Source organism: Hemitrygon akajei, chromosome 8 (genome assembly GCF_048418815.1).
Source record: "Hemitrygon akajei chromosome 8, sHemAka1.3, whole genome shotgun sequence".
Lineage (NCBI taxonomy): Eukaryota > Metazoa > Chordata > Chondrichthyes > Myliobatiformes > Dasyatidae > Hemitrygon > Hemitrygon akajei.
Window position 1 is genome coordinate 133,618,409 of NC_133131.1, and position 12,828 is coordinate 133,631,236.

Here is a 12,828-nt window from a genome sequence, read left to right on the forward strand (position 1 = left end):
TCCTCCGGCAGTTGGCTTTTATTTTGCTGGCAACAAAAGCGCTGATTAAAAGGCACAAGTTAAATTAATGATTTAGTAGAATGTGTTATGCATAATCCATTTAACATGGTACTGTTAAGAGAGAGTTTGAGCTGTAGATTTAAATGAACTTTGACAGTTCTACAAATTATTAGTTTGCAAAAAGCAATGGGTGTGTTTTGTTTATCGTTCTCTGAGTATTATTATTTCAGCTACATCAGCACACAGAGAAAAAAACACATTAAATTGCTTCTGAGCTTCAGAGAAAGATTCCAGGATTTATTACACTGGACAACAAAGATCTTGCTTCCTGAATGTTTTTGAGTGTATCTTATGAACTTTGGGCTGCTGATCATGAAACTCACAATGAACTTTCCCTATCTCATGCATTTTTTAAAAATCGCCTATATTTGTAATTTCAATTCATAATGTAAGTCAATTAAAAGGTTGCCCACAACGTAAACTAAGATTTTCTCTCTTGTCCAGGCATACCTGGGCATACTTTGGCAGGGTGGATGCTGCTTGGCAGGACAGTTTTTAAAGGCTTTAAAAGGATCATACACACATTGTTCTATGCATTGCGTTTACATTTATATCGGTTTGCAATCATGCCCTACATGCATAGTATATATATTGTGTGTACTCCTTATAATAAAGCAATTGTATTTTCAGGAGTAGTTGTGATAGGAAAATCTCTTGCCAATGTTGCAACAGCTGTGATACTTAATGTTATATCTGTGGGAAGTATACGCTTAAATCTCGAAGACTGAGCATGAAATGAGCTCTACTTCGGGTGTAAAATTGGGGACCAAGACAAAGCCTGGGCTCCTCACATTTGTTGCGCAACATGCGCTGTCGATCTTAGAGCAAACACGAGGAAATCTGCAGATGCTGGAAATTCAAACAATACACACAAAATGCTGGTGGAACACAGCAGGCCAGGCAGCTTCTATAGGGAGAAGCGCTGTCGACGTTTCGGGCTGAGACCCTTCGTCAGGACTAACCGAAAGGAAAGATAGTAAGAGATTTGAAAGTAGTGGGGGGAGGGGGAAATGCGAAATGATAGGAGAAGACCGGAGGGGGTGGGATGAAGCTAAGAGCTGGAAAGGTGATTGGTGAAAGTGATACAGAGCTGGAGAAGGGAAAGGATCATGGGACGGGAGGCCTCGGGAGAAAAAAAAGGGGGGGAACACCAGAGGAAGATAGAGAACAGGCAAACAACTAAATATGTCAGGGATGGGGTTAGAAGGGGTGGAGGGGCATTAACAGAAGTTAGAGAAGTCAATGTTCATGCCATCAGGTAACGGAAGTTAGAGAATGGCATGAATATTGACTTCTCTAACTTCCGTTAATGCCGCTCCTCCCCTTCTTACCCCATCCCTGACATATTTAGTTGTTTGCCTGTTCTCCATCTCCCTCTGGTGATCCCCCCCCCCCTTTTCTTTCTCCCGAGGCCTCCCGTCCCATGATCCTTTCCCTTCTTCAGCTCTGTATCACTTTCGCCAATCATCTTTCCAGCTCTTAGCTTCATCCCACCCCCTCCGGTCTTCTCCTATCATTTCGCATTTCCCCCTCCCCCCACTACTTTCAAATCTCTTACTATCTTTCCTTTCGGTTAGTCCTTTCGAAGGGTCTCGGCCCGAAACGTCGACAGCGCTTCTCCCTATAGATGCTGCCTGGCCTGCTGTGTTCCACCAGCATTTTGTGTGTGTTGCTGTCGATCTTAGAGCTTGGCTCAGAGGTACTCAGAAGTCAATGCCGTTCACTGTCCAGATGTTGTAGCAAAAGCAGACAGATCGTGTGACAGACTGCTACTTCGGTATGATCAGTGTGTCTGGTTTCCCTAATAAAACAAGAGATCTATTGAAAATCCCAATCTCTCTTCAGCCATGAGACCTGTGCCACATGACGATAGTCTTCCAGTGCCAAAGGCACCAGAGACGTGGAGTCTATAGAAAAGCGGATGAAGTGGCTATGATGCCTGAGCCAGGAGTGGAAAATGACAATGATACTGATACACATTTTGAACCCTTTATGTTAAGTCAGCCTCATCTGATAACTCAGTCAGAGTTAAGTGACCTGGTCAGAGACTTCGGTTTGCCAAAAGCAAAAGCAGAATTACTGGGTTCAAGATGGCAATGATGGAATCTGCTGTCACTAAGCACAAAGATTACTGTGAAGGATTTGACATTTGAGACAAGTGCTTCCCAAAATAACTGATACCAAGATTAAGGAAGGCATTTTTGTTGGTCCACAAATCATCATTGACAGGCAATTCGAAGAACTTTTAAGTGGGACCGGAGAAAATCACATGGAAGGCATTCAAGGATGTTGTTGAAAATTTTCTCAGCAACTACAAAGCACCAGACTAGGTGCAGCTGGTTGACAATATGCTTCAAGCATTGAAAACCATGAATATTAACCTGTCACCAAAGATTAATTTTCTACATTCCCGTTCAGATTTCTTCCCTGAAAACCTAGGTGCTGTCGTTGACAAGCTTGGCGAAAGATTTCATCAGGACATTGTGGTCATGGAGAAATGGTAGCAGGGCAACTGGAATCTGTCAATGTTGGCCGATTATTGTTGGACACTTAAGCAAGAAGCTTCAGATACTGAGTACAAATGAAACTCATTAACAAAACATTTTTAGCTTAGTTTAGCTATTGCAAAGTGTCAGCACCATTTTGCAATTTAATGCATTATATTCAATAGAAGTTCATTACTTTTTTCTCCAAATTCCTATGTGATAAAGTAGTCTAAAATTATATTTGTGTTCAGCTTCAAGCGGTCTATTATAACCACAAAAAATTCTGGCACTTTCAAAAAAATTTGCTGTCTGGTGTTATTTGTAAGGGGATGTCTTCTTATCTAAGAAATCTACTGTCTAATATTGACCAGAGTGAGTATTACCTCTTGAAGACATTATCTGCTGTTGTGTATTTAATGTTTCAGTAATATTTGAGTAATATTGTAAATGTTGGCTGATTAAGCATGTTTGTTTATACAACATACAAAATATGTGAATGACATTCGTTGTCATGCTACCACATCAAACTATGCATCTTGCTAATGTAAAGAACAAACCAAGGCCCATTCTCTGCTGAGCTCCAGTCTTTCCCCTTCAATTAGCTTTTGATGTTTTGGAGTTTAAAAAAAAACAGTGGCAACAAGGAAGCTTTAAACAAACCCAAGATGGCTACCTATCTGTTGAAGTGTAGCCGAAACATTTAAGTTTTAAGAAAAGCGCAGCGAGAAACAGTCAAGTAGAAAAAAATGCAGCACAGCAGATGCTTCTCCACAAGGGGAGAAGATGTTCGTGCTCTAAAAAAGTGGCAGAAAATGGACAAATTTACAGGTTCACAAACAGGGTGATATTCATTATTTAATGAAAAGAGCTGAAATGGCTGGCTGCACCAGAAAGAGTGACGCATTTGATCACACAACAGGCAACCAGATATTATATACTGAGCGGATTGAGCAGTATTTTAAAGCAAATGAAATAACCAATGAGAAACAAGTAACAATTTTGTTAAGTGCATTGGGTGAAAAAGCATGTAGTATGCGTTGGAATTGACTGCTCCATTCAAACCAGCCAAAATGAGCTTTGCTGTCATCATGGAAGTAATGCATGAACATTTAGAACCAAAGCCATTGTTGATTGCAGAACACTTTATATTTCATAACCACAATCAAAAGGAAGGGAAGTCCATTTCAGCTTATATGAATGAATTAAAGAGATTGTCTGAACATTGTCAGATCAATGATGGGCATAACAGTGCACTGAGAGATTGTTTAGTTTGTGGAAACCTACAAGAAAACATTCAAAAACAGCTCCTAACTGAGGCACATCTTACAGTTAAGTTACCAGTTGAAGTAGCTGTGTCAGCAGACAAGTTGCAGTCAGAAAAGAAACTGAGCACAAACAAAATTGCAACGTCTAAACAGAAACCTGCCTGGTTGAACAAATTGTGTTAGCTTTGTGGCAGAGGCTCACATACACCAGACCAATGCATATTTAAAGTCAAAACGCAGGAAATGCAACAAAGTAGGGCATATTAGAGGAAAAGGGGGATATTAGAGAAAGGTTTTTCACAGAGAGTGGTTGGTGCGTGGAATGCACTGCCTGAGGCAGTGGTGGAGGCAGACACACTAGTGAAGTTTAAGAGACTACCAGACAGGTATATGGAGGAATTTAAGGTGGGGGGTTATATGTGAGGCAGGGTTTGAGGGTCAGCACAACATTGTGGGCTGAAGGGCCTGTAATGTGCTGTACTATTCTATGTTCTATATACAAACAGCATGTCATGCAGACAAAAATAAATGGACTGCACAACGAAGAAAAAAGGATAAGTCAAGTTGCAGTTTCAAACAGAGTACTAATCTGCATGCTGTTGATGAAAACTCTGATGATGATGGTGTGAAAAGACTGAGCAGTCTTGAGATTTACAGTGTGAAAACTAACAATAGACAAGCAATATGGCTTACACCAGAAGTGAATGGCAAATTAATTAATTAGTTTGATTAGTTTGAACAGCATTTCAAAGATACTAAACTGAAGCCTGCAGATATCCAAATAAGAACTTGTACTAGAGAAAAGATAACTCCTGTGGGAATGGCATTTGTCATAGTGAAATACAACTGGTTCAGGATGGTGCTGGGGAAGCACAGCAATGACTTGCTGGCAGCAAACAATCACTAACTACTTTATTAATCACACTTTACGCTACAAAGATCACTGAAATCAATAGCTTGCAACTTCTCTTTCAGAGCTGAGCCTTTGAACTGCCTGTACGACCTGGCATTTTTACAGTGTGAACTAAAGTCTCAGAGGTGTACGATGATTGTGGCATGTCGAGTACTGGCCGAATTCAGGATGTGGGGTCTGAGTCCGAGAGTGCGGAATGAGCCAATGTCTGGCCTGGATTGGATGGTGATTTGAAAGGGCAGAACCGAGGCCAGGCAGAGTTGATGTGATGGAACCTGGGCCTGAGAACAAGGAAAAAATCCGATGTTGAATCAATTTAAGGACCGGGCCAGATTGGAAACGGCAGGTATGGGCCAAATTGAGCCAGCAGGGCTCAGGCCTGAGAGCGTGTCGAAGCAGCAGGACCTGGGTCCAAGGGTGAGTTACAACCGAGGTTAGGCCAATTTAAACACTGAACCAAAATGGGAAGGCTGGGTGCAAGCTGAATTAAGGCAGTGGGACCCAGACGCTTAAGCACATCGAAGCAGCAGGGCCCGGGCCCTGGAGAACATCGAAGCAGCAGGGCCCAAGTCCAAGGGCAAGGAATGACTCAAGGTTTGGCTGATTTAAGTGCTGGGCCAGATTGGAAAGGTCAGGGTGTCAGGGCCAGAGGCAATGGACACCCTGCTGTTCAGCTTACTGCTCCATGAGATTTACTTGTCTCTGTGCTGATCTGAGGCTCTGAGCTGCAACTAATGGGCTCCTGGACTGACTGCAATGATGACGGGCTTCTTGGCTGTGGACTCACTTTCGTGGACTTCAGTTCTGAATGCTATTTGCTTACTTTTATTGTTTGCAGGATATGTTTTTTTCTGCACATTGGGTCTTTGATGGTCTTTTTTTAATGGGTTCTATTGGGTTTCTTTGCTTTGTGGCTCCCTGTAAGGAGATGAATCTCAAGGTTATATATAGTATACATACATTGATAATAAATGGTCTTTGAACTTTCAACAATCAGCAAGTCACATTGGGCTTGTTGGGTTGTGAGTAACAGGCAACTACAACTTGATTGGAAATCCATCCATGATTTGTATGCTACATCCCTGTGACAGAGTCAACAGAAAGGGGAAATTAAGAATGGTACAGGGTGATGCCACAACAGTCTTCATGCTGTACATTATCAACTGTTGCCTAACAGAGGGCAAACAGATGTTGCTGCCAACTTCTACACTTCTGGTTGGAACGCATATTGGACCAAGGAGGGACTACGCTGCTCAGAGGAATCGTGGAAGTGACAAAAGTGGTCGGACTACAACAGTTTTGTAGGCAGCATATCTGAAAAAGCTTCTAATATGTTAATCAGCTAGTTATTTGCGAAATGTGGCTTGATTTTCAGCCGGAAGAGAGCTCAAGGAGCTTCAGGAAAGTTGCAGGCATTCGGCTTTTGTGAGTATAAAGAACCAGAACCTACTCTGTATGATTAAGGTTATTGCGTGAACTTCAAGTGGGAGACAAAAAGCTGCTGGTAAAAGTAGATGCAAAGACAGAAGCCAAGCTGGATAAATGGAAGGCCAAAAAGAAAGGAGTTAATGGAGATCTGAAAACAGAGGGTTCATTAGATAATGTTGTGGATGAGGAAACTGAGAGGAGAGATCAGATCATAAAGGGATCATTAGAAGGATTAATAATTCTCCAGTGATCTAAACGCACCTTACCAGGAAGAAAAAGGAAGAGGAGGTATAAGTGTTATTTCCATAAGTGCTATTGAAATGCGAAGATAAAAGAGGCATAATTTCTTGAGAAATCAGTAAATTCAGAGTTACTCTCAAGAAACTAGAAGAACGAAAAGGAAGGTGAGAAAAAGAAAGACAAGAAGTTGAAAAGGAGAGAAGAGATAGAGAGGAAGCACATGAGTGGAATCAAGACGGTAAGCAAGATGATTACTGGGATCATGAAAGAACTAAGGATAAGGAAAGGGAGCAAGAGCAGGATAAAGAAAGAGAAATAAGTTGGGACTGGGAGAGAAACAAGGATCAAAATAAATCCAGAGAGGAAAGCCAAGAAAAGGAGTAGAAAGGTGTCCAGAGCCATCAGAACATCTTCCTGCAGTGTCAGAGTCGACTCCAACAAACACTACAGAGGAGGCCCCACATCCTGAGCCACAGGTCTCACCTGCTGAGAGTGACTCCCCCTTATCAGGAAAGGCATTATCCCGCAAGAGTAAGAAATCTTCCACAACGATTACATCTTTACACCTGAATGGGCAATTTAAAATTTACTATTCTGTAGGTGTCCATATCGTAGTTGTATTATATAGTATACTGTGTGTGTGTGTGTGTGTATGTATGTGTGTGTACATATATATATATATATCATCACGCTACCATGTCATTCATTACAAACTATGATGCACCATTAGGCACATGAGTTCTTGATGATCGGCCTGGACCGGTATGATTACATGTTTTCTGACTCGATCTATACCTGTCTTCCTCCATATCCATTAGTACGTGCATCCTTTCCCACTACACATTCCATATGAACACCTTCCCACCTACAAAGGATTCCACTGCACTTTCCACATGAAGGAGCAATTCATTTCCTCTTCCAAATTAACACATTGTACTCAGTGCTCATGATGTAGAATTCTTCATGTCAGAGAAACCCTGTATGACTCCTAAACTCTTCTTTTGTACTTCTGACTCCACAGTAGCTTATTCCTGTGTACTACAGACTTCCCAATAATGTCTGGGACATTGAGGAACAGATATGCAGGCAGGTTGAGGAAAGCTGTAAAAACAATGGGATTTAAATCACAAACAAGAGAAAACCTGCAGTTGCTGGAAATCCAAGCATCAGGCACAAAATACTGGAGGAAGTCAGCAGGCCAGGCAGCATCTATGGAAAAGAGTATAGTCGACGTTTCGGGCCAAGACCCTTCAACAGGACTGGAGGAAAAAGATGAGGAGTAGATTTAAAAAGTCAATAGGATTTTTGTCATGGGGAATTCAACATTCCTAATATAAATTGGGACTTACTTAGTGCAGAAGGTTTAGATGGGGCAGAATTTGTTAGGTGCATCTCGGAGGGTTTTTTAAATCAATATGTAGATAGTTCAGCACGAGGAGGGGCTGTACTGGACTTGATGTTGGGTAATGAGCCTGGCCAGCTGACCAAGCTTACAGTGGGTGACCAGTTGGAGGACAGTGATTACAACTCTTTAACTCTTAAGATGGCAAATGATAAGGATAAGTATGGACCTTGTGGGAATGTTTTAAGTTGGTGTAGGACAAATTACAAGAGCTTTAGGCAGGAGCTGGAGGAAGTTAATTGGGAGCAGCTGTTTTTGGGTAAGTCTGCATCTGACACATGGAGGGTGTTTAAAGATCAATTGCACAGAGTACAAGGCAGGTACATTCCAGTAAAAAGGAAGGACAAGGATGGCAAGGTAAGAGAACGTTGGATATTAAGAGATGTGAGAAATTAAATTTAGTCAAGAAGGAAAAGGAAAGTATGTAAAACCTAGGAAGCTGGAATCAAACAAAGCCCTTGAGGATAATGAAGAAGCCAGAAAAGACCTCAAGAAGGGAATTGGATAAAACAGGAGGGGCATGAAAAATCCTTGGCGAACAGGATTAAAGAGAATCCCAAGGCAAACAAGGGCAAGAGAATAATTAGGGAGAGGGTAGGACCTCTCAAGTATAAATGGGGAGGGGAACATTGCTTGGATGCTGAGGATGTGGGTGAGGTCTTTAATGAGTACTTTACATGAGTTTTTGCCTGCAGGACTGGCGAGTATCTAATGTAGTTCCATTATACAGGAGGGAACTGGTGATAATACTGGAAACTATAGACCAGTGAGTCTCATATCAGTGGTGGAAAAGTTACTGGTGAGAATACTTCGGGACAGGATTTATGAGCATGTGGAAAACCATGGCCTAATGCTTAATTAGGGAGAGCCAGAGCAGCTTTGTGCGGCGCAAATCGAATCTTACTAATTTGATTGAGTTTTTTGATGAGGTGACAAGGGTGATTGATGAAGATAGAGATATGGATGTCATTTACATGGATTTTAGTAAGGCATTTGACAAAGTCCCTCATGGGAGGCTCATCCAGAAGATTAAGATAGATAGGATCCATGGTGAATTGGCTGTTTGGATTCAAAACTGACTTTCCCATTGAAGACAGAAGGTGGTGGTCAAAGGGACTTATCGTATCTGGAGGACTATGTTCAGTGGTGTTCCACAGGGATCTGTACGGGACCTCAGCTCTTTGTGATGTATTGGAATGACATGGATAAAAATGTAGATGAGCAGGTTAGTAAGTTTGCAGATGATATGAAGATTGGCCTAGAATATGCTGTTCGGGGTGTGGTAGAGGCAGATACGTACATTAGAGATTGTTAAGAGATGTTTAGGTAGGTACATGAATGTGTGGAAAATGGGAGAATATGGACATTGTGTAAGCGGAGAGGATTATTTTAGCAGCCAATTGATTTCTAAGTTGTTTGGCTCGGCACAGCATTGTAGGCTGAAGGGCCAATTCCTGCACTGTACAGTTCTATGTTCTCATTCCCTCTTCTTAAAGAGTTGTATTCCTACGTTCTTTTTAATGTGCTTTGTTGAAAGTCGGGTAGAAGTATCCATTGAAGGAAATAGAAAAGTTCTAATGATTGCCAGAGGTATGCTGCTGCTGGACAAATTGTTTTTAATGTAAGCAAGAAGATCAACTGTTGTTGGAATTGAGGGAAATTATGAAATATTTATTCAATTTTCACTCTTTTTCTTCCACACTTGCTTTCTACCTATTCCTCTCCGCCAACCCCACTGATACTAGCATATCAAAATTTTATTGCTTATTGATTTTTAATATTTCTTATTGTAACTCGTAGCACTGCAAAACAACAAATTTCGCACACATGTTAGTGAAAATAAATCTTATTCTAATCTTCAGCCACATCTCAATGAACTCTTCAACTATTGAGATGGCCAAAGGCCACTTCACTGACATCAGATTGTTTGCTATCATTTTATTCTGCTGTTCTTTTGTAAATTCAGAGAACTCTCAATTTAAACAGTCCCAGCTAACCATGACTTGTTAATTCTACACTTGCTAAAAAAAAGGTGTTTGAACTGTTCTTTTCAAGAATATGTTTACTGTAGCATTTCTTCATCCTGCTGTGAGGCAAGTCCATAAATACATTAAGTCATGAGGAGTAGAGCTTGCTTATGATCTTCAGTCTCACTGCAGGAAAATTGATCTATTCCTTGCTCTATGATCTCAACTGAACTTGAATCTACACCATCTATGTCCTGCATTATATCATACTGAATTTCTGATGCTCAGATTACACCAGTTTTAACCGTGGGCTTCTCATAGCTGTTGAATCTTGACCCAGGATGTCGACTTGTCTCCACAGATGTTGCTTGACATCTGAGTTCTTCCAGTGTTTTGTTTTTTGTTCCAGATTCCAGTATATGCAGTCTCTTTTGTCCATCAATTTTCTCAAAGAATTGATTCATATTTCACTTTGAATGCTCTCTGATCTTGAACATTGAAGAAAATATTGTATGGAATTATTCAATGCATAATAGTTAGTGCAATCTCTTTACAACAGCAGCAATCATTGATTGGCGTTTGATCCCTACTGCTGTCTAATCAGGAGTTTGTACATTCTCTGTGACCACGTGTTTCCTCCCACATTTCAAAGACATATGGTGACCCACTTTCCAGCGCACTCGAACTGGCTCACAAAATGGCGCGCACTGGCAGAGAGGCCGGCCCCAAAAAGGGCGCCAGGCCTTCTTCACCAGCAAGGGGAAAAGCCCGCACGCGGGAAGGGACTGTGAATATGTGCCCCTTACAGCCCCTTACAGAAATGGGAAGGCATAAAAGCGAGGCTGCGAAGTTTGAAAAAATCTTTTACGCAGCTGCAACTCACCGTCTGCGTGTCGTTATTCCAGCGCTGTGTGTAGCACACCGCTACAGACATACGGTTAGAGTTACTGAGTTGTGGACATGCTGTGGTGACACTTGTGAGCTGTCCCCGGAAACATCTTGCACAATGATGCAAATGATGCATTTCATTGTATGTTTCGATGTACATGTGACAAATAAAGCTCATCTTTATTTGTATATAATTGTTTTTGTTTGCATGATGCCCATATCAGGGAATTAATATTTGTTTCACCTAAATCCATCCATCTGTAAATACTTCTCATCCATTGCTGATATATAATCCAGTCAGTTCTCAAGGTTTTCTAATTCACATGGATGTTTGTTGCATCTGCTGATTTGTCTGACATTAGTGTTAAATTTTCCCATCACTGGTTTGATTATCCAGTCTCTGCTCTACACCAAGAAAATTGAAACTCTTTACCTTTCAATTTCCTTGTCTCGCTTTCATCTCTTAAACAGGCCCAGAAACCCATGTTTTACCAATCTCATTTTCATTCACCAGTCTCTGATACCAGCCTCCAACACTGTGATTCTTTGCAACACTGCCTTCCTTGAATGCTTTCCTTGTGTCTCAGGGACAAGAGCAGGAAATTGTATTCAAGGAACAGTCTAACCAAGGTTCTGAACAGATTAATCTTAATTTCCTCTATTATTTTACTTAGTAAATTCCACATTCCTGTACCTTTGATTGATTTAAAGCCACCTATGGTTAAACAATACAGAGTGAGAAGATTGGGCTCACTACACGTTAAGGATTTAATTGGCAAGTTACGAGGGCCAAATTATATTGGATATGTCAAAGTGGTGGGATGGACTCCAGGAAATAAAATATCAAAGCTGAAGTGTGTCAACAATGAGAAATAAAGATAGGGGTGGGCAGAGGGGAAAGTTATGAAATTAATGTCAGATAGGGGTAAATGGGAATATTGATAGATGGCATGGATGCAAGGGCCAAAGGCCCTGTTTCGGTGCTGTGTCTCTGTCTCTAAATTTCAGTAAGCAGACAAATATAGTAGCTGAGAAAATATAATGTAGAGTTCTGATCAGCTCTGGCATTTAGTTTCCTTTTGTACTGTAATTAAAATATTAATCTTCCTGTTTACTAAACGTTATCCTTTCAAAGAATGCTATCACATTCAAGTACACATGACCAACTGTAGCATCCCTATGAAAGTGATGTCACTCGCTCTGCAGACTTCCCATGGCAAAAAAAATGCTATTCTCTTAAACACATGACAATCAGAAAATTGTGGAAAATTTGCAATGCAAGAAGAGGCCATTCAGCCAATCGCATTGGTGCCCATGCAATTTAATCTTCTCCACTGCAGTTTCAACATCATGATGACTTGTTTCTTTTTTTTAAAAAAGTTGCTCTCATTTTCCTTTTGATTTTTTTTTTGCCAATTGTTTCATGCTCCCTCATTTATAATGAAATAGCCCATGTGCATTTTGTTGTACACAACAGCAGACAGGTGGAAATGCATATCAAGTTTAGTCCTCCAAGGCTATCACCAGTAACATCAGAGTTTTGGATACTCTGCTGCTCATTTTTCTCTATTCAATTCCATTTGCAATCATTTTGCTTATTTGCTCAGTCGAGATTAATGAGTCTTAATGCAATGCTGGCCATCTTTGCTGTTTCAACAAGCTTTGTTATGGCATTCGGTCTTATTGTCCAATTCATATTACTTGAAAATGGACACTCATGTTTAGGGACAGCTTCTTTCGTTCCACAATCAGATTCCCAAACAGACAATAAGCGCTACCTCACTATTTTTTGAGTAATAAATTATGTATTTAAATAAAATACAGAATAAATTAGAACACTACCAATGCTACTACAGTGCTATAAAACTGTGTATTGTTTCCTAATAGTTACTGACAGAGGAATTCATCTGATATATGCTACTAATGGACTACCTTCATTGCCTTTCTGAATCTTGACAAGGTTCTGAACTTTTTTAAAAGTCAAAATAAAAACAAAATGATCTAAAATCACTACTTTTTTAATTGGACCACAAGACCACAAGGCCATTTGGCCCATCGAGTCTGATCTGCCATTCAATCGTGGCTAGTTCTTTCTTCCCCTTCTCAACCCCACTCCCTGGCATTCTCCCCGTAACCTTTGATGTCCCATCCAATCAAGAACCTATCAAGCTGTGCCTTA

General features: G+C 40.7%; 1 protein-coding gene across 15 annotated transcripts in view; it reads left to right on the plus strand.

Moving 5' to 3' along the window:
- LOC140732271 (sickle tail protein) overlaps nucleotides 1-12,828 on the plus strand; it is a 634,545-nt gene that overhangs the window by 490,221 nt on the left and 131,496 nt on the right. The window contains exon 1 of one of the 15 annotated variants that reach the window (XM_073054673.1): nucleotides 5,022-5,141. The exons of the other annotated variants lie outside the window; for them this stretch is intronic. The gene's annotated coding sequence lies outside the window, so the exon portion shown is untranslated. Of the gene's footprint in view, nucleotides 1-5,021; nucleotides 5,142-12,828 lie in introns of those variants that run through there. 15 annotated transcript variants of the gene reach the window in all.